The sequence below is a fragment of the Dama dama genome, chromosome 9 (assembly GCF_033118175.1).
Source record: "Dama dama isolate Ldn47 chromosome 9, ASM3311817v1, whole genome shotgun sequence".
Taxonomy (NCBI): Eukaryota; Metazoa; Chordata; class Mammalia; order Artiodactyla; family Cervidae; genus Dama; species Dama dama.
This window is the reverse complement of record NC_083689.1, coordinates 71,526,673-71,550,409: the sequence shown is the minus strand read 5'-3', so window position 1 is coordinate 71,550,409 and position 23,737 is coordinate 71,526,673. Positions and strand designations below refer to the sequence as shown.

The 23,737-nt window shown below is 38.9% G+C and overlaps 1 pseudogene; it reads left to right on the top strand.

The window, feature by feature from the left end:
* Positions 1 to 348: 348 nt before the first annotated feature.
* On the top strand, positions 349 to 9,077 carry LOC133062908 (chromobox protein homolog 1-like; annotated as a pseudogene).
* Positions 9,078 to 23,737: the final 14,660 nt, after the last annotated feature.

Sequence of the window (23,737 nt, the reverse complement as noted above, 5' to 3'; positions counted from 1 at the left end):
ATTTAGCTTCTGAATAGAGTAAGCTATATGATGTTTTCATTGCCTATTCTGGGAAGGACAAGTCTATACCACCTAATGACTAGTATTTTCTCTAGATTTTATTTTCTTGGAGCCTTTCACAGCAGCTGGCAACAGTCATAGGGAGAGGACTAGCAGGTTAGCTGTCTCCAGATACAGTGGATGGAGAAGGAGCCACAGAAATGGAGCATAGGAGTCACTTTTAGGGGATCATTCTCCAATTCTCTGCCAAAGTGGTTTTGGTCAAGACAATTAATGGTAATTGGCTCATAACAACACTAGAAAAGAGTGAAGGTAGTTATTGTGAGGATAAAGAAATGCATTATGGGAATGCAGGAGAATGTGAACAGCCAGGACTCAGAAAAGCAAGAAACAAGGTACCTTTGGGGATTGACCTCTTAACAGACACTATCCGCCTCTCTCTCTTTTTCTCTTCTTTCTCCATATTCCCCTCTCTAGAAACTAGCTTGTTCATGATTTCTGCTTGAACATACCTATCATGTTTCTCTCTTCATACATTAATATTTTAATTCTAGCTCTTACTGCTAACTGGAAACTGACTCTTTTGTTTCTCAACTCCAAATCCCCAAAAGAGGAATTGGATTTGCCCTGCTTGTTTTATCTGGGACAAACTCCAATAACAAGTCATAGGTTATTGGCAAGCCCATAACAATGCTCACTTTGGCCCTTGTCCAATCAGTGTGGTAGGAATGAGAATGAAGAGTGAGTTCCAAGGTATAAAACATGCCAAATGAGGAGAGGGTGATGGCAAAATTTCCTAAGAAAGCAGTGTAGATGGTACAAACAACCCAAATATCAACTGCTCTAATCTTCTCCCAACGGAGAAGGCAGCTAGTGTCTAAGGATGCAGAAATTTAAGTCTTTCTAAGACGGTTTTATCAGAGTCTCTGCCTCACTGTTCCTGTGAAGGCTGACCACTCCCATCCACAGCATCTGTGACTCTCTGCCTGGGACTTTGGCGGTCATAGACGTACACTCAAGGCAAGCCAGAGGTGCCTGGGAGCTGATGGCACCAGAAGCAGCATTCAATCAACGACAAGTTGGAGTCGGTAAATGCCCCAGATGCTCTGGTTTTTAGGTTGCACAATCCTAAGGTGTGTTCTACCGTTTCCCAGAGGTCCAGAATATGACTGAGCCATGGCAGCCCACAGAGATAAGCTGCTCAGTGACAACACTCTATACTGGCTTTCTCCCTTCCTAGTCTCACTTCTCCACTCTACTACCTGTTCCTCTGAGATTCACACATCCTAGACCAGGGCATGCTTCTTAAAAGCTCAAGCTACCAAAAAGGTTTTCCAGATTTAAGAGTCCAAACCAACCCTTTCTTCAGATAATGTGATCCCTCTGTGTCATGGTTTCCTTATCCTATTCTGTGAATCACCACAAACACTTAAGAATGGCAAGGCAAAATTCACAAATTTATCATTTCCTACAGTAAGATGTGTTTGCTCTGTAAATATCATTACACAACTGGTTCACTTCTAGATCTGCTGCACTTGTGGAACAGGTTGTATACCAGAAATAAAAACAATAACTTAAGCCAATTTAAGAAATGAACAAGGTGGTCAGTCTCAGAAAAATGTCATAGTCATAGTCAGAAAACCTCATTCAATAACCAAAAAGGTAATTTAAAAACAACACAAGTTCTTCAAATGGACAGGTACACTAGGTCCATACTTTAGAACTAATATCAGCATCTAAAGATAACAATTCTGCCAAGTTAATGTAATAAACTTAATGCAATCCAAATAAAAATTATCAGCAGTATTTTTTAACTATTTTATACAGAAAAATAAATAAAACTAGCCAGAAAAAAAAAACTCATTAAAAAAAAATAGTGATGGAGAAAGAAATGGCAACCCACTCCAGTATTCTTGCCTAGAGAATCTTGTGGACAGAGGAGCCTGGAGGGCTGCTGTCCATAGGGTCGCACAGAGTCGGATACTACTGAAGCGACTTAGCATGCGTGCATGCATTGGAGGAGAAGGAAATGGCAACCCATTCCAGTATTCTTGCTTGGAGAATCCCAGGGACAGAGGAGCCTGGTGGGCTGCCGCAGTCCATGGGGTCGTACAGAGTCGGACACGACTGCTAAGTTGGAAGTGACTTAGCAGCAGCAGCAATAGACCACTTATATATGAAATTAAGTAAAGACTAAAATTTAGACATTTCACAATAAGAGCCACTGAATATTTTGACTATATTAAAAAAATAATAATAATGAGGGCAAATTAGCCCTCCCAGATATTAAAATGTGATATAAAGGTACATTAATTAAAGCAACATAATACTAGCCCATAAATATACATGAAATATTCCAGTAAGACCCAAAAACTTACAGGAAATTAATATATGATAAAGATGCATTATTAAAGAGATGGTATTCACAGAATGGATAGCCAGTTAGAAAAAAATTGAATCCATTCCTCTAATCTTAAAACAAAATACATTACAGATGCAGTGAACATCTAAATATAAAAACTGAAAACCACAAAATTATTAGGAAAAAATAGAAGAAATTTTTGTACAATCTTGATATGGGAAAGCCTTCTAAGCATAATATATAAGTCAGAGTCATGAAACAGAAGATCGATCAATTTGACTATTTTTAAAATAAAAAATTTAAAAATTGGCACAGCAAAAATTTCTGTAAGCAAAGTAAAAGGAATACATTAAAAAATGGGGTAGAAGGCTTCCCTGGTGGTGCAGTGGATAAGAATCTGCCTGCCAATGCAGGGGACACAGGTTTGGTCCCTGGTCTGGGAAGATTCTCCATGCCACAGTGCAACTACGCCTGCGCACCACAACCGCTGAGCCCACACTCTAGAGCACAGAAGCTGCAACTACGAGCCCACATGCCACAACGACTGAAGCCTATGCACCTAGAACTTGTGCTCCACCACAGGAGAAGCCACCACATTGATAAACCTGTGCATGGCAATAAAGAGTAGCCCCCTCTAGAGAAAGCCCATGCAAAGCAATGAAGATCCAGCACAGCCAAAAATTTAAAAATAAATAAAAATGTTTTTTAAAAATGGGGACAAGACTTGCCTGGTGGTCCAGTGGTTAAGAATCTACCTGCCAACGCAGAGGAGATGGATTCTATCCATGGTGGAAACTAAGATCCAACATGCTGCAGAGCAACTAAGCCTGTGTGCCACAACCACTGAGCCTGCATTCTGGAGCCCGTGAGCCACAGTTATTGAAGCCCATGTGTCCTAGATGCCTCTGCTCCATAACAAGAGAACCCACTAGCACTGGAAGCATTCACACCACAACTAGAGAGTACCCTCTGCACACCTCAACTAGAGAAAGCCTATGCACAGCAATGAAGAGCCCATGAGCAGTCAAAAATAATAATAATAATTAAATTAAATTTTAAAAATCTAAAAATTCTTAAATGGGGTTGATTTTTGCAATTTGTATCATAAATGGCTTGGTTCCCTAGCATATAAAAAGCCCCTAGAAATTATTATACAAAATTAACAACCCAATATTTGCCAATGGATGTGCAAAAGACAAGTAGATAGTCCACAGAAAAGGAAGTGCAAATATTCTTAAAATACGATTAGTTACAATCATGATTAGTTTAAAAGAAAAACACACTCCTATATGACTCTCTTATATGACTTTCACACTACTATACCCACACTTCTAACATCAAATGTGTGGGTTTTCCCAAACATTTGAGTTTGGAAAGCAATTCTTCCACCCCATTTTAGTATCTTACAATATGGATTCATTTCTGACACTATATACCTTGTGTGTGTGTGTGTGTGTGTGCACGCACAGGAGCTAGTCACTCAGTCATGTCCGACTCTTTGCAGCCTCATGGACTGTAGCCCACTAGGCTCCACTGTCCATGTAATTCTCCAGGCAAGAATACCGGAGTAGGTTGCCTTTCCCTTCTCCAGGGGATCTTCCCAACCCATGGATCAAACCCAGGTCTCCTGTATTGTAGGCAGATTCTTTACCTCCTGAGCAACCAGGGAAGTCCTGAGTTAGTGTCAAATCCCACAGGTTAAGGGCTCAGTCTTACAGGACTTCAGACACCACTTCATCATTTCAGATACTAATGTCACTTGACCCACTGCCTATAAATCAGAGGTTTCCAAGAGTCCATCCTTCAATTCTATACTAGAAAAGTTCACAAAATTCAGCAAAATTATTTACTTACTAGATTACCAGTCTATTATTAAAAAAAAAAAATCTAACTCAGGAACAGCCAGATGGAAGATGCATAGGACAAGAAATGGCAAAAGGGATGTAAAGCTTCTATGCTATCCCACCCAGCACCTCCCCGTGTTCACCAATCCAGAAGCTCTCCAGACACCATTCTTTTAATTTTACTGAAGCTTCATTATGTAGGCATGATTAATTGATTCAGTCTCATGGCCCTCTCCTCTCCAAGGGCATAGGCGGAGGGTGGAAGAGATTGAAAGTTTCAGTTCTCTAATTCTGGTTGATTCCCCTGGCAACCAGCCCCTTCCTTATGGACTTTCCAAAAGTCACTTCATTAATACAAACTCAGGTGTGCTGAAAGGGTTTTGTTATGCATATCAAAAGACACTTCTTATCATTCTGGAAATTCTATCAGTTTTAAAAGCTTTGTGCCAGTAGTAAAGAGAAACCAAAGAGCCTCTTGATAAGGGTAAAGGAGGAAAGTGAAAAAGCCAACTTAAAGCTCAATATTAATAAAACTAAGATCATGGCATCTGGCTCCATCACTTCATGGCAAATAGGAGGGGAAAAGATGGAAGCAGTGACAGATTTCCTCTTCTTGGGCTCCAAAATCACCGCAGGTGGCAACTGCAGCCATGAAATTAGAAGATGATTGTTTCTTGGCAGGGAAGCTATGACAAAGCTAGACAGTGTGTTAAAAAGCAAAGACATCACTTTGCCAACAAAGGACTGTATAGTCAAGGCTATGGTCTTTCCAGTAGTCATGTACAGATGTTAGAGCTGGACAATAAAGAAGGCAGAGCACCAAAGAATTGATGCTTTCAAACTGTGGTTCTAGAGAAGACTCTTGAGAGAGAGTCCCTTGGAAAGCAAGATCAAACCAGTCAGTCTTAAAGGAAATCAACTCTGAATACTCTTTGCAAGTACTGATGCTGAAGGTGAAGCTCCAATACCCTGGCCACCTGATACAAACATCTGACTCATTGGAAAAGACTCTGATGCTGGGAAAGACTGAAGGCAGAAGGAGAAGAGGGTGACAGAGGATGAGATGTTTGGATGACATTACCAATTCTATGGACATCAACTTAGGCAAACTCTGGGAGATGGTGAGGGATAGGAAAGATTGACGCACTGCAGTCCCTGGGGCTGCAAAGAGTCAGACATGACTGGCAACTGAACAACAACAATGAGGGACGAAGACCAAATACTGTATATATTTTATTATATAGACTCCCTTATACTAAATCTTACTACTAATAAGGTAAGTACAATGAAAACTATAGTAAAATACCATTTTCACTTATCAAATTGGCCACATGGAAACTTTTGACATTACTGTGTTGACTGTGTAACAGACAATCCCATACACTGTTAGTGCAAGTAAGAAGGGGAATATCTACTAAAATTTTCAACACACATTTCCTTTGACCCATCAAGACCACTTTTATGGGGAATTCAGAACCCTCTCTAGAATAAGGGTCAGCAATTTTTTTTCTAAAAAAGCCAAAAAATAAATATTTTAAGCTTTGGTGCATGGGGTCTCTGTCTCAATTACTCAACCCTTTAGTGTAGTGTGAATTCAGCCATACACATTGCATAAATGAATGAGCATGGCTTTCCAATATAACTTTATTTATACAAACAGCTATGGGTGGGATTTAGCCTGCAGGCCATAATTTGCCAACTACTGCTTCAGAGGCAGTAGGTGCAGAAAGGCTGAGCACATCCTCATTGTGACAGAAACCACTACTGTCCCAAACTCCATTTCACCCCCTAGTAAAAGTTCTGCAGCCAGGATTTGGATGTCCAGACTGCACTTCTCAACCCTACTGGGAGCTTGGTGATCATGTAACTAAGCTCTCAATGATGTGGGAGCAAAAATTCTGCTTCCACCTCTGGCTCATTTCCTTAGGCAAGATTTCTTAGAAAGAAATCTCTGTTCTTTTCCTCTTTCTCACTGGCTATTGACAATGACCAGAATAGCATTAAAGCCATATACTGAAAATGGCAGAGCTACCATCAACCAGAGTACCTGAATGACGAGTGAGGGCAAAGTGGGCCATGGTCCCACCCATAAGAGAAACTGTTCCAAACCTGGTCTGAAAGGCAAAACCATTTTGCTCATAACCTCTTTCTGAGAAGTTAACATTCCTGATAAAATGCTTAAGCAATTTTCTGTGAACTTTAATGGGATTAAGGTTTGTTCTCAGAAACCAATTACCCACATGCCCAATTACCCACACATTCAGTTGCCAGCTGTCAATCAAGGGTCTAGTGACCTTTAACCAGACTTTCTTTTCTTTCTGTGTCTAGTCTAACAATGATTATCTAACTGAACTCTCTTCCTATCAAATGTCCCTACCAATAGTAAATTTGGGAAGTGGCCTTTCTAAGGTCCATTTCCCTTCTGTGCCTAATTGTAATAAAATTTTGATACATGCTCACAGCTAAATTGTCTGAAAACTTTTCTTTAACACTTGGAACACTCAACTGGTACTGTAACATGAATGAAAAATAAATTTATGTTTCTTTAAGCCATTAAATTTTAGTCTGTATTTTAGCAGCCAAATCTACCCTAATACATTCACATTTTCTAAATTTGTTTAAACTAACTAAATGCTTGCTTTGTGTCAGACTATATTAAGCACTTTACATGTGTTGTATGTCACTAAACTCCACTTCTTTCTCATAATAAATACCTACCACTAGGACTGGATGCCAGGCCACTAATAACAATACTAGTTGTAGCAGCAATAACAATAATAATAGCAGTAGTTAATACTTATTGAATGCTTTCTATGAGCCAAGCACTGAGCAAAAGTCTTTATATCTTATTCTTTAAAACGTTATGGGGATTCTTCTTAGAAAAAGCAAGCAACCAATCCAAGTTTTATCACTAGTGTTAAATTAATCTCTGCAATAAGTTAATTCACTGTATTTAGAAAATGAAAGGAAACTTAACGCTTAAGAGTAAAGCTCAAGACAATCAGCTTGGTTGAGGAAGATCCAGAGTAAATGAAGCTCCTCTTAAAAGAAATATGATTCCCCCAAAGCATATTAGCATCATTGAGACAGAACTGGTGGTGGGATTTTTTTGTTTTGTTTTCCCCAAAGGAACATTATTTTTATAGGCTGAGAAGCACCACATACTTTTGCTCTTTAGGGCTTTTTCACTGGTCCTTCCCAAGGCAAAAATTTGAAGGTGCTCCTGAAGACTTTTCTCCTAAGTGCCCCTACCCTTCAGGAGAAAGAAATCATCTAATTTCATCCCCAAAGACTTGATTGTTTTAAACCAACCTCAGATTATAGGCATAAAAGGAAAAATTAGATTTTGATTTGCAGCATGGGCTAGGCTTGGAATCAGCTCAGCTCAGTTCAGTTCAGTTGCTCAGTCTTATCCGACTCTTTGTGACCTCATGGACTGTAGCATGCCAGGCCTCCCTGTCCATCACCAACTCCCGGAGTTTACTCAAACTCCTATCCATTGAGTAGGTGATGGCTTGGAATAATTTTTTCTAAAGAGGATTTAAGAATTAATATCGTCATATTGACTTTAATAGGGTTGAATGAATTTTTTGTTTTTGTTTTTGCATTTGTGGTTATGCTAATGAACCTATGGAGAGGTTCAGTTCTGCACATGCACACGCACATGCACTCACCCTGGTCCTGAAGGAGTGGGGTGTCCTCCCTAGGGAACCCCTAGGGTCCTCTCAGGTGAACCAGTCTCTTAGGATTGTGCAGAACACAGGTTTTCCAGTGACACATTCAGGCAGCAGGAAAGAAAGAGCTGGAACAATGTAGGGATGGCCCCCTGGTGTTAAAAGAAGCCTGGCTGCTCCATCTGTCTTTTGAGAATAAGAAAAATTTCTGGAATTGGTAGACATTTTCAAATTATGGAAGCCTCGAGAGAAAGATATTTAGGGCCCCTGCATATGAGGAAGAGTTTCAGCAATATTTGAAAAAAAAATTCATCCACCTATGCATCCATCCATTTATTTTACAAATAATTATTGAGGACTTACTGTATGCCGGGAACCATTCAAAACTTAGGGGAGGGGGGAGAATCAGCGAAGTATTGGTCAAGGGTACGAAGTTTCAGTTGGGCAAGATGAGTAAGTCCTAGAGACCGACTGTACACCATAGTGCCTACCGTTAGGGACAATGTGTTGCGCAGAAAGGGTCGCTCTTCTAAGTGCTCCATCACAGTCACCACTCCCCCGGCCAGTAGCGCCATGCTGATATCCTCTTGGGTTTGTGGGTGCTGCTCTGAGCAGCCATCACCCTTTATACCAGAAAGCGGGCAGGCACTGTGAGGAAAAAACAAAACAAGAAGAAAGAAAGTAGAGGAGGTGCTAGAGGAAGAGGAATATGTGGTGGAAAAAGTTCTAGACAGGCAAGTAGTAAACGGCCAAGTGGAGTATCTCCTAAAGTGAAAGGGGGTCTCAGATGAGGACGACACATGGGAGTCGGGAGATAACCTGACTGCCCTGACCTCACTGCTGAGTTTCTGCAGTCACAGAAAACAGCACCCGAGACAGATAAATCAGGTGGAGGCAAGTGCAAAGCTGATTCTGATTCAGACAACATGGGGGAGGAGAGCAAACCAAAGAAGAAAAGAATCAGAAAAGCCACAAGGCTTTGCCTGGGGTTTGGAACCTGAGCGGATTATTGGAGCTACAGACTCCAGTGGAGAACTCATGTTCCTGATGAAATGCAAAAACTCGGATGAGGCTGACCTGGTCCCTGCCAAGGAAGCCAATGTCAAGGGCCCACAGGTTGTCATATCCTTCTATGAGGAAATGCTGACGTGGCATTACCCTCAGAGGATAATGACAAAAAAAGATAACAAGAATTAACTCTCTTGAATACCAGCGCCTGTCACATCTGACTGTGGGTTTCAAGTGGGGAGAGAAGGAGTTCTACTTGTCTTGACATCATAAAGGTGGCTTGAGAAGATGTGCTTTGAAGAGCCGGTATAGTTTCTGTACCCTACAGCAGCCTAAGTGCTTTAAAGTCATTCCATGCTGTATAGTTTGCATACCCATCTCGGTGGAGGGGAAGAAGAATCAGTGTTTCAATGCAACCCATTCTTAACTTCACTAAGAAAAGCAAAGGGTCTTCTATGATGGACAAAACTTGTAGAGTGGGATGTGGAAGAGCAAGAGACACTGTAGATCTTCAAAGAGCATCTCCACAACCCACAGCCTTTTTCCCAAGAGGGTTAACTCTGCATTTTTTACAGCATAGAATGTGTGTAGCTTTTGGCTATTACTGGTGTGTTGTGTAGCGTGGGTGGGATAGGGTGGGAAGGAAGGGAGATGGGAGTTAGGATCATTTTTGTTAAAATTTGAAGAAACTGTGCAACAAAGGAAAAAGCAGCTAATGATGATCAGGTTCTGTGTCCAGAATATTGTATCTTTTCAAAAAGTGTCATTGGCCACCTAAATGAGGACTGTGAGAGACTATTTAAAAGCTGTGAATGTCTGAAACTTAGAAGCCAAGGTATTCCCTGCCTGAGATTAATGCTTGTCCCAACAAAGGACTAAGCCAGTTATGAAGTTAACAAAGTTGCCATTTGGGGATGGAAACTGGTTGAGAAGGAAAAGTCTTCTTGAATGTATACAGGAGGACCATTCTGTTTTAGAGGAGCTAATTTTTTTTTTTTTTTGCATAGGAGCTAATTCTTGAAGTTGACAAGACCCTTTCTTTTCCAATTATGAAGTTGTAAATATCAGTTTCTCCACCCAAGCCACTGGCTGAAGTATTTAGGGAAGGGCAGAGAGTGGTATAGGAGGTAGGCAAATAGGGAAAGACAAGGACCAGTGCTCAAAGGGTAGAAAACTCTTGGAAACTCTGTTTTTTTGAACTTTGAAACCATTGGTGGCAGGGTTTAGTCACTGACAGCACAAGTTCAAGAGTTGAATCATTTCAAAAATTAAATCTTCTCAAGAGAAGATTTAATTTTCATACTGAGACAGTGGTTCACTTTAAAACAAAACAAATTTTTTAATCCTAAGAATTAACTAAAATCCAAAATGCTGTCTTGGATCATGCACTACATCAGTTCTTGACATCGTCTAGACCTGCATCTAGAACTCCATTGTAATTTTTAGGCATGTGTTAGGTTTCTGTGAAAAATTTTGTTTAAATGTAAATTTCATATCAACGCTGTCACTTTTTTGTCTTAATAAAACTATAGATTTATAAAAAGATAATAATAAATAAATAAATAAATAAAGAGGGTGGGAGGAAATGCTTGGAAATGATGAAGATGTTTATGGCATTGATTGTAGTAATGGTTTCACAGATGTATATTTATCTCCAAGCTCATCAAGTTGTATACATTAAATATGTACAGCTTTTTGTATAACAATAACACCTCAATAAAATGGTTTTTAAAAAAAACACTAGGGATACAATAACGAACAAGGTAGTCAAGGAGATGTGACCACATTTGTAACCTGTGTGGTGGCTCATACAAGCATCAAATATAGATTCTCTAATGTCATGTGTTGTTTTTTTTTTTTTTCAGTTTACACTTCATTCTCGCTCACTCAACTATCTTAAAAAGTGCATCTAACCCTCCATGTACAATGTTGGTTATATGCAGCCAAACAATTGCCTCATTGGCCCTCCCCAAGTCTGAAATTCTCCTCAATAAGTCATCCTTCTGGGCTCAGACTTGTGTAAATGTTGGGAATTCCCTGGTGGTCCAGTGCTTATGCTCCATTCTTGCACTGCTAAGGGCCCAGGTTCAATCCTTGGTCGGGGAACTAAGATCTCACAAATCAAGTGGCAGGGCCAAAAATTAATTAATTAACTAAAAATACACAGACTTGTGTAAATGTAAGAGTTCCCATTTAAATGCAAATAGCCCTGCAGCCATAACACATTACATCATTGTCATTCATTAACACCTTTCAAGTGTAACAGCAACTGGGAATTCTAAGAAATCCTGGAAAGGGAGAGAACGAAAGAGTGCTTCCAGAAAGAACAAGGCCAGCTGGCAGCCTCAGCAGGAATATGGGAAGGGGGTTGCCAAGCGATTGAAGAAAGGTAAACTGAGCACATACATCCACTTGGAGAGACTGAAAGACTTTGTTGAAGGACAACAGGACAGTCAGTAACAAACTGAAAGATGTCTGTTATCAGACTATGTAATTAGCTACTCACTTATATTCTCACGTATATCTGAACCTCTTAATGGTTCACAATCATTTTTGGAAGCAGGCATGGTATACTTTATGTAACAATATGGAGAAAAATCTACTTAGTGGGAGAACCCACCCACCACCAAAATTGTTTACTTGGATGAATAACTAAATTATAAGCTTTGATGAGGAAGAAGGCCTCCAAGAGGCACTTGATGATCACTCTGGGGCTAATTCCAGGGTTTGGCTTTGCTGACAGGGGTCTATAAATTGGGGACAGAAGCTGAATAAGCTGGATAATAAAAGAATCTTCAGAGGCTGTTTGGAGTAAGAGAGGAAGAATGACAAGGTCACTGGCAGAGGACAGAAGAGGAATGAGGACCTAGTTCTCTAATGTGTGGTCTCTGATGCAAATCAACTTCCCTATTTCCTCATGAAATCTTCAGTAAAAGTCCATTCTTATTAGTGTGTCCTATTAATGGGGGTTCACCAAAGACCTTAGGGAATAGTGTGAGTACCAGCCATCCACAGCAGTCTACCACATCTGGCTTCTACTTATGAATATTTAAAGAACTGGAGTTGTACAAGGCCCAATGCATGGAGCCTGCTGCTTAACGCAGCATTATACATTTGGAGATGGGATCTTTACAATTTTTTGTTGAAATACAGTTGACTTAAAATGTGTCAGTCTCTGCTGTATAGCAAAGTGACTCCATTATACACATATAGACATTTTTTAAATATTCTTTTTCATTATGGTTTACCACAGGATACTGAATATAGTTCCCTGTGCTATAAAGTAGGACCTTGTTGTTTATCCACCCTACATATAATAGTTTGCATCTGCTAATCCCACACTCCCAGTCCAGCCTTACACCCACCTCTCTCCCCCTTGGCAACTGCACGTCTGTTCTCTATGTCTATGAGCCTGTTTCTGTTTTCTAAATAGGTTCGTTTGTGCCATATTTTAGATTCCACATGTAAGTGATATCTTATGATAGTCGTCTTTCTCTTTCTAACTTACTTCACTTAGTATAATAATGTCTTGTTCCATCCATGTTGCTGTAAATGGCATTATTTCATTTTTATGGTTTAGTAGTATTTCAAAATATATGTACCATATCTTCTTTATCTGTCCATGTATCTGTCAATGAACATTTAAGTTGTTTCTATGACTTGAATATTGTGAATACTGGTGCTGTGAACATAGGGGTGTATGTATCTTTTTGAACTATAGTTTTGTTCAAGTATATGCCAAGGAGTGGGATCACTGGATCATATGGTAATTCTAATCTTAGTTTTCTAAGGAAACTCCCCACTGTTTTCCATCATGGCTGTACCAACTTACATTCCCACCAATAGTAGGAGGGTTTCCTTTTCTCCACATCTTCTCCAGCATTTATTGTTTGCAGATTTGCTAATGATAGCCATTCTGACTGGTATGAAATGATATTTCATTGCAGTTTTGATTTGCATCTCTCTAATAATAATTTGTGATGCTGAACATCTTCTCATGTGCCATCTTTTCATACTAGCCATCTGTATGTCTTCCCCATTCTCAGGAGGCATGTGACTCTGGATTGGCAAGACTAGAGAATTCCACCAAGGCCAGTTTTCCCAATGAAGACAAGAATTAGAGAACCTGGCTCTCCACTGAGAGACAAACACAATCGATGGGGCCTGGGAACATAGAGCTTCATGAAATTGATCTCCTAAAAATAAATTCCATTTTCCTCTCCATCAAAAGGCTGCTGAGACACCAATGGGTGGCACTATGGCTTACATTTTAAAATTTCAAATAGTCAAATTCACATTTCAAACTCAGCAGCAGAAAGAATAACAGAGCTTTCTCCAAGAAGCTCCAGAAGACAGCATCCTACCAAGGTATATCACCAATATGGCTAAACTACAGAAAGTTCAAAGTAAGTAAAATGTGATTTCTTAGAAAATAATCCAACTCATATAAAAAACATTATCTACCAGATTCAGTGAGCATCAGTATCCTCATTACAATTTTCATGCAACTTGACATCCTAAAGAGCTTCTTTCTTCATTTGAGATATATTGCCAGCAAATTGCCACTCACTTCTGTTTAAGGGATAATGGGGGAAGGCATACTGTTTCGTGGCTTTTCTTTTCCGCAAACATGCTTAAGCCTTGGTTAGTCGATTACCCCCATGACTCCTATATCCATTTACAGTAATTTCTATTAAGAAAAGTTCCACCTCTTGCACTAATGGGAGTTTTGATGATCAACTCAGGGTCCCTAGCTACTATGTGTAGCTGCTATCCTTGCGTGGACTTCCAAGACCTTTCCCTGCACTATAGAATAATGGATCTTTGAGAAATATAATAATTCTTCTTGCTCCTCCTCTCACACCCACCTTACTAGCAGATAGAAATCAGCAGAGGTGATAGCCAGCAAAGCAACACTGGACACAATTGTCACAATTATAGTTACCAGTGTCTGGCATGACACACACAAGCACACATGTGCCACACAATGGGATTTTATTCAACAGATCAACCCCTATTAATTATATTTTTCACTGTTAATATTTTAAAATTTAAATAGCTCCATGCTGCTGTCCTAGAGTAAAACCAAATGTGTACACTGCTAACTGCATAACAATGAAAGATTATACTATCACGATCAATTACATATGCCAGCTTTTTTCAATGGCACGTTCTGCTCGTGACAGCCAGAGAAACAACAGGGGGAAAGAAAGAACCAAAAACATAAGGCATATATAAAATGGGAGGAAAAAGACAATAGAAAATTATCCCAAAGCTTGATGCAACGGATATGACTGATGGTAAAAGCCCTTTCCATTCAACCCTGGCTTCTAGAAAACAGAATAAAAAGCCCAAGGCAGAGATTTTAAACAGAATCCTTGCCATGCTACTCTGTGGACCACAGTAGCAGGAATGGCATCGTCTGAGAGCTTGCTGGAAATGCAGATTCTCGGGCCTTACCTAGACCTAATGAATCATATCACACAAGTGACAGGCATGTATGTTAAAGTCTAAGAAGCTCTGCTCTAGCTCACTGGGGTATGAGAAAACAGAAACCTCTTAATGATGGAGGGCCATTTCCTACAAGGATGAACCTAGTAGAGGAGGTTAAGAAAGGAAGTAATGTTTTTATTTTTTTCAATGTGTTAATGTTCTAATTTTTTTTCAATGTTTTATAGGGCCTCTTGACCGTAAGTTTTCAGACAGAATCAGTTAGACAATGTGATGACTTCAACAAATGATTAATTTTAATTTTTAATTAATTTATTTTTTAATTGAAGGATCATTGCTTTACGGAATTGTGTTGGTTTCTCCCAAACATCAACATGAATCAGCTATAGGTATACACATGTTCTCTCCCTTTTGAGCCTCCCTCCCACCTCTCTCCCCATCCCACCCCTCTAGGCTGTTACAGAGTCCTGGTTTAACTCCCTCAGTCATATAGCAAATTCCCATTGGCTATTTATTTTACATATGGTAATATAAGTTTCCATGTTACTCTCTCCATACATCGCATCATCTCCTTCCTCCCCTCCCACCATATCCATAAGTCTGCTCTCTATGTCTGTGTCTCCATTGCTGCCCTGCAAATAAGTTCATCGGTACTATCTTTCTAGATTCCATATACATGCATTAGTATATGATATTTGATTTTCTCTTTCTGATTTACATCACTCTGTATAATAAACTCTACATGGTTTATCCACCTCATTAGAACTGACTCAAATGTTTTCCTTTTTATGGCTGAGTAATATCCCATTGTACATATGTATATATGTACCACAGCTTCTTTATCCAATCAACTCTCGATGGACATCTAAGTTGCTTCCATGTTCTAGTTATTGTAAATAGTGCTGCAGTGAACACTGGGGTACGTGTGTCTTTTCAATTTTGGTTTCCTTGGGGTATATGTCTAGTAGTGGGATTGCTGGGTCATGTAGTGGTTTTATTACTAGTTTTTTAAGGAATCTCCATACTGGACAAATAATTTTTAATGTCACTTTCTGCTTGTACTCTGAACATGCCATGTCTTATAACATATTTTCAAGTTTCAACAGGACATAAAGATTTGTATTTTATTAGTGACTTTGTCTTTTTACATGATATTTCAAGTTTTATTGCTTAAATGAGAAATCTGGATACATTTAATTCACTTACTCATGATAGACCTGGAGAAGGAAATGGCAATCCACTCCAGTATTCTTGCCTGGAGAATCCCATGGACAAAGGAGCCTGGCAGGCTAGAGTCCATGGAGTTGTAAAGAGCCGGACAGAACTGACAGGACTTAGCATAGCACTTATTCATTCAACAATAATCATTGACCATCTGCTATGTAATAAGCAGAATTCTAAGTGCTACAGATACATCAGTAAATAAAACAAACAAAACTGCCTGCTTTCAGTGGGTTTGCATTTCTTTCAGGGAGACAGACAATAAGAAAAAATAGTAAGTGATATCATACGTTATATGCTGATAAGTGCTATGGAAAATAACCCAACATTGAGGAGCACTGAGGGAATAAGGAAGGGTTGCAATTTTAAGTGGGAAGGTCAAGGTAAGTCTCATTTAAGCAAAGACTTGTAGCAAAGCAAGGGGTGAAACACTCAGATTTCTGGGAGAGGAGCATACTAGGTATGACTGGCATTTTGAGGAAAAGAGGAAATTTATGGAACAGAATGATCAAGTAGAAGAGTAAAAAGAAATAAAGCCAGTTAGGTAACAGGGATGTGAATTAAGGCCTTTTATAAATAAGGATTTTTATTAAAAAAAAAAAAACTTAAGCTTTTACTCAGAGTCAGATGGGATGTCAGTGGAGCTTTTTGAGCAGAAGAGAGGCATGACCTCACTTACATGTTTTAACAGAATGATCTGGCTGCTGTTTGAGAACAGACTGTTGGGATAAGTAAGAATGGAAGCACAGAGACCAGTTGGCTTCCGCTATAATGCAGGTCAGAGATGACAGAAGCTTAGATTAAGCTGGCAGTAGCAGAAGTGTTGAGAAGTGGTTAGATTCTAGGTATCTTTTATAAGATTTGTTGATACTTTGGATGTGGGGTATGAGATAAAGAAGGAAATCAAGGATGATAAAAGTTCATGGCCTAAACAATTGGAAGGTTGGGAAAGATGTGAATAGGGCACATTTGTTGGAGGAAGATCAAGACTTTCTTTGGGACAGGTTGGATTTGCTTTCTAAAGGCAAAAACCCTAACACAAACCAATGTTTCATGGGAGACAACTGTTTAGTTACTTTTTTATTGACATAATGAGAGGAGGGAAAAATCTCTTGGCACTGGGCAAGGAGATGAGTTGGAAGAGATGCAAAAGACATGAACGCTTCCAAAGAGCTTTTACTTCCAGTCCTATCACTTATTGGTGTATCACTTATGGGAGGCGTTAGGTTTTATAGGTCTCAGTTTCCCCATCTCTGCGAAGGAGCCCTGCATTTAGCCCCTCCCTGTAAAGTCCCAAAATTAGGGAACAATACACAGACAGACAGGCACTCACATGCACCCACACATGCACAAACAGCAAATGAGTCCATGACACCACATGAGCCCTTCGGAACTTGGATGCCAACTAGAGATAAGGGAGTAAAGCAGAAAATACTGACTTGACTCAGTATAGCTAGAATGAACTAATATTGTGTTTTCTACTATCAAAAACTGTCTCAAGGGACTTCCTTAGTGGTCCAGTGGTTAAGACTTTGCCTTCCAATGCAGGGGGTGCAGGTTCAATCCCTGGTTGGGGAGCTAAGATTCCCACATGCCTTGAGGCCTAAAAATTTTTTAAAAAGCAATATTGTAACAAATTCAAAAAAGACTTTAAAAATGGTCCATATCAAAAACACTTTAGAAAAAGAATATTCAAAAAAACGAGACCAAGTTGAGTTATCAAAACCTAAAGGGGCGTTTTTTTGCACAACTAATTATCAAATCCACATTTTTACTCTTAGTAGCTTTCAAAATCACTTCACATTTTCTCTCTTCCATGAAGAACTTCTTGATAGGCTCACCAGGCTATCTTATTCATTTGATACTCAGAACACATAGTCTTGCATTGTTATTTATCTTTTATTTATATAGCTTGAGTCACCTCCTTGAATTCATCAATATTTTCAATTCAACAAGACTTTTTTTACAGCACTGTATAGAATTGCTTTTAGCCATGAGTAACAGTGGATATGGCTTGCATAATTTCACAATTTAATTGATTCTGGCTATTTCAGGGCTGATGCAGAGGTTTAGCAATATCAACCAGTACCCAGACTCACCCTACCTTTCTACTCTGTACTCCTTACTGTGATCTTTTTATATTTGGCCTTCTTATTTCAAGCAATATGACTGACTAAACTGAAAACATCACATCTCCACACAAACACATTTAAGCCCAGAAGAAGGTGCTGATCTCCTTACCATCTCTTTTTATTCAGAAGCAAAAGCCCTCCCAGGAGACTTCTCCTTAATTAGCCACAATTTAGTTGCATGGCCACACCTAAACCTCCCTAGCAAATAGGAATTGCCAAAGTAGGTTTAGACCCTGGACTTAAGAGTGATTCCTATTTTCAGAGTATGTTGTAACCCAAACAAAATTGGGGATGGGGAAATCTGTAAACTTAGGAAGAAATAAAAAACAGCTGTGGTGTTGGAGAAGACTCTTGAGAGTCCCTTGGACAGCAAGGAAATTCAACCAGTCCATCCTAAAGGAAATCAGTCCTGACTATTCATTGGAAGGACTAATGTTAAAGCTGAAGCTCCAATACATTGGCCACCTGATGACTCATTAGAAAAGACCCTGATGCTGGGAAAGAGTGAAGGCGGGAGGAAAAGGGGATGATAGAGGATTAGATGGTTGGATGGCATCACCGACTCAATGGACATGAGTTTGAGTAAACTCCAGGAGTAGGTGATGGACAGGGAGGCCTGAGGTGCTGTAGTCCATGGAGTCGCAAAGAGTCGGACACGATTGAGCAACTGAACTGAACTGAACTGAATGGTTTGATACAAGCACTGTGTTCAAGGCATCCTTCTGGTCCTATCTAGAATATAAAAATGAATTAGGCAATTACAGGTTATGGGCCCAGTGGTCAGATACACAGATACTGGAGCCGGACTGCCACAATTCAACATGGCTCCTTTACTTACTACCTAACTGACAATAGACAAGTCACCCACAAACCTCGCAGCTTCAGCTTCCTCAACTGTAAATGGGATTAATAATAATACTAACCTTAAAAGATTACTGTGAGCATAAAATGAGGTGACATGACAAAGTGCTCAGCATGGAGTATATAGCACTCAATAAGTAAACAGTGTCAGCTACTACTACTACTACCATTTGTCTATTTTTCATGGTAAGCCTATATATTAATTGCAAACTTGGTGGGTGCCCTTCAAGGTAGTGGGACCCAAATAAGAAGTGACCTCTGCTTTCCCAAATCTCACCTTTCCCTGACTCTAAGCCCACTCCTCAGGTTAACAATTCTTCACAGTTTGACATCTATTCATGTATGTGGATACTACCCCCTCATTTATTTTTATTAAGAGGTTATCATAGTATCATTCATTCATTTGACAAATATTTAAAAACACTTACTTATGCCCTGGATAGTTCTAAGAGCTGGAAATACAAGTGAATGGGACAGATTCTTCAGAAGCATGGTTTGTTCACAATGAACAGTCATCTACTCAGTCTTCTTGAAGAACTACCTCTTTCTTATTTTTTTAATATTTATTTATTTGGATGCACTGGGTCTTACTTGTGGCACACATGATCTTTTAGTTTCGGCATGTGGGATCTAGTTCCCTGACCAGGAATCAAACCCCGGGCCCGCTGCACTGGGAGCGTGGAGTCTTAACCATTGGACCACCAGGGAAGTCTCCCCCTTTCTTATTAACAGCTTTCTGTCATCCCATTGGATGATTCCATCAGAATGTGTTTAACTATTCCCTTTTTAACAGACATTATAATTCTACCTTTCTACCATTAATTTCATACAAGATTTTGATGAACTTCCTTTAAATTTATCCTACAAACACACATAGGCGTCTCCCGTTGACTAGCTTTCTGAAACAGCTTGCTGTTATCATAACTTTTCCCTTTTCTCAACACTTGGAAAAGTGTTTTACAGCAAAGGGTGTTTCAACAGCATTTACTCAATGATCAGTCTCCACAACCATCCCTACCTGATTAACCATCCCTTGAACTTTCTGCATGACTTTTTTTTTATGTTTCAATGAGAGACTGAATTCTTGCATTGAAACAAATAAAAATGTAAAACCCTAATTCCGTTTTGTAGGATTTAAGTTATAATTCACTCCAATTTATTAAAAGGCTGCTTTGGGGCTTTCTACCAACAACTTGGCATTTTTAATATGTTCTCATTATAAATTTTTTAAAGCATTGTGTTTTTAAGGAACAAATTTTCAAACTGGCTTTTGAAAGTGTCCCCAGAGAACTGCTGTGGATTGCTACTGACGTGAAGAAAACCAAACATTTACCATGTGGAATTATCATCTGCATATCCACAGGAGCCCTTCCCGGAGGCTGTCTGGGGACCAGAGCCCCCAAATTGCATTTATGCTATGTGACGAACAGCAGGGAAGATGTCTAGTTTCGTGTCTTGCTTGTCTGATGTGGGTGCCAGTAAGTGACAAAAGAGCACAAATGGTCTGTTTGTGTTAAGTGGAAATCAATGTGGGCTATCACTTATTAAAGTACTTATTAAATGTGCACTTTTTTGCATGTGTGTTATTTAATAACGAAGGGTAAGAGAACTTCAAAGGCTTGCACCCATGTAAAATTGCATGTAGTATCAGTCAATGATGGCTATGAAGAGGCAAAAAATGTCATAGTTGAGTAATTTGTGAACTTGGAGGATAAGAGCAAATTCTCCATATTTGAGAATGAAGAAACTAGCAACAATTATTTGGGTGTATAAAAGTTCAAACATATGATGAATGTTTGTTCATCAAAACGAACCTGAGTGGCTTAGAGCATTTTTTCAAACCTTTTTGACTGCAACCCACAATAAGAAATACATTTTATATCACTACCTCATACAGACACATATGTACATGCCACATACGTGACAAATGTAAGTTTCATAAAATAATACCCTTACTACATGGTATTTTCCATCTTATTCCATCCATTTCAGTTTTCAATGAAGTTTCTGACCCACTGAACTGATTTCAGGGCTGACTGATTGAAGGTTTATTATTATTGATGATCAGCAGCTATCCACTAAAACTAGGGGAAAAAGCCAACTTCATGAAAGTTGGAAAACTCAGGCACATAATTGTCACGTAGCTCAAGTTTTAGAGTAACAAAGATCTTGGTTTAGTCCTAGCTCTATCACTAGTCTATCACTTAGGAAAGATGCTTAAGTTTCATAAGCCTCAGTTTCTCCATCTGTGAAATGGGGATAAAAATAGTATCTATGATATGATAGGCTCTCAAATGATAGCTACAACCACAAATGTCAGGGGGATGATGATAATGTTGATGGACTCACTCAGCTTGAAATATGTCCCAGAAATGTGAACATAATCCAGGAGAGAGCAAGCCATACAAAATGAAGGAATCTTCTATGGTTGTGTCATTCTGTTTACAAATTACACAGGCACCCAAATAAAGGTTTCCTAGAAAAAGAATGATAGTGTTTTCCAAGTCCTAAATGGCACAGTTTATAATACAATCCTAAGACAAGTACATACGCAGGTATGTTCATGGCAGCACTATTCACCGTAGCCAAAAGGTGGAAACAGCATAAAGCACCATCAACAGATCAATGACAAATACACAGTGGAGCATCATTCAGTTACAAAAAGAAATAGAGTACTGAAACATGCTACAACATGGATGATCCTGCAAACCATGCTGAGAGAAAGACAGCAAACACACAGAAGTCATAACATACTATATGATCTCATTTATATGAAATATCCAGAACATAAAAAGCCATATAGACAAAACGCAGATTGATGGCTGCCGGAAATTGAGGGAAGGAAGGAGAGGGAGAAAATGCTTAATTGGTAGGGGGTTTTACTTCAGAGTGATGAAAATGTTTAACTAGACAGAGGCAGTAGTTGTACACTATGAATGTACTTGCTGCCGCTGAATTGTTTGCTTTAAAATGGTTGATTTTATGATATGTGACTTCCACCTCAATTTTCTTAAATGAGAATGCCTAGCACATAGGAAGAAACCCAATAATTATTAGTAAATTTTATTACCTGTTCTCTCTATATAAATACATTATCACATTGTTATTCTTAAAAGATGGGTACAATCCAGAGGCATTAAGTCTGTCTTAGTAACATTCTGACTAAAAAGAAATTCACAGATTCTCCTCAAGAGACAGAAAGAGAAGACAGCATCTAAAGAAAGCAATGTATTTAATACACACAAAACTCCCACCAGAGCCACAGAAATAGATGGAAGATGGAGCAACCAGCCAAACCTGAATGCAAAAATATGGCACAAACCTGACGGAAGAAAGCAATATTCATAAATATTTTTAAAAAGCAAACTTACTTTTTAATCTGGAGAAGAAGTCTGTAATGGGGAGACTTCTCTCACAAAACCAACAAGCTTGAAGAGAAAAAGAGAGTGATTGAGGGAAAAATACATTTTTTAGATTTTTTTTTCTTATTGAGATATTTTTGGCATACAACATTTTTAAGTTTAAGGTATGGAACATATTGATGTGACACATTTATATTGCATTATAATTATCATTGTAGCATGAGGTAATATCTCTACCAAGTCACATAATTATCATCTCCTCTAGTACTGGGAACAATTAAGATCTAGTCTCTTGGTAAGTTTAATTTTTTTGTTCATAGTAGAGTTTTGTATCTATAATCACTGCACTGCATATTAGATCTAATCTATTAGTTGCATACAATAAAAAATTAATAGGAGCAAAGTAACACTATATTTAGGTGTCCTAAAACATTTATAATTCAGCATTTTTTAAAAGGTATAAAATCAGATTTAGGAGCTAAACTTTTAAAAAAACAAAAGATGTGGGGTTTCAATTAAATAACTGCTGTGTGCCTGCTTAAAAAAAAAAAGCAGAGATTTCACTGATAGAAATACAGTGCTCATATCCACAGCAGGGAAGTTATACAGTCCCACTATAATCCCTATACCGAGTACCACACTTTAAGAGAGGCACTGATTCCACGATAGTACATTCACAAGAGAATACGTTTGGTTGGTAAATGGCCTAGGAAAATATTTCAACAAAAACCAGAGGGATATCACCTACGGGAGAGAAAGCAAAGAGAAATACAATACAAAGAAGCTTGGGAGTCACATTCTAAATGAACAAATGTGAAAAAAACTTTCAGTGAAAATTATCTATTGAAAAAACCCTCGTAAACAACAAGGATTTACTGTATAGCACAAGGAACTTTATCTTCCCTGGTGGCTCAGACGGTAAAGAATCTGCCTCCAATTCAGGAAACGGGGTTTGATCCCTGGGTCGGGAATTCCCCTGGAGAAGGGAATGGCAACTCACTCCAGTATTCTTGCCTGGAAAATTCCATATCTTGTAATAAACTATAACGGAAAAGAACTGACAAAAAATATATATAGATGTACACATATATATATGTATAACCAAATCATTTCGCTGTATACCTGAAATGAACACAATATTGTAAGTCAACTAAATTTCAACTTTTAAAAATCCTCCAAACCAACTACCGAATACATTCTTTTGTTTATACACACTGAAGTTTGAAAACCTCAGAGGGAACAAGCGAAAGGAAAGCATCAATGCAACTGAATAGACTTCAAATCTTGAGGATAGTTTATCAACTCCTAGAAGTGGAATGGGAGGTAGTATTAGTTTCCTAGGGCTGTTGTAACAAAATAGTTTCCTAGGGCTGTTGTAACAAAATACTATAGAGAGGGGGCTTAAAACAACAGAACTGTATTTCCCCTACAATTCTACACAGTTGCTAGACATCTGAAATGAAGGTGTCAGCATGACCACACTCTCTCTGAGACTTCAGATAGACTCCTTCCTTGCATTTCCGTAGTTTCTTAAAGGGGCATCAAACCTTGGTATTCCTTGGCCTTGTAAAAAATTAATAAACAGAAACCTCAGTTAAATAGTCAGAAGACCAGAAGGGGGAGCTCTCATTACCTCCGATAATTGCATAGCCCAACAGGAAGTAGAACAACCTCCTCTTTTCTCCTGGCAACAACTCAACTATGAAAAGTCATGGACTCTTTGTTTACTACAGCCCTCCCAACTTCCTTTTCCCCCTCTATTAACTGTCCCTCCTTTGCTGTGATGAGACTTGCATATGGCTTGCCATGGTTGCAGACCCCA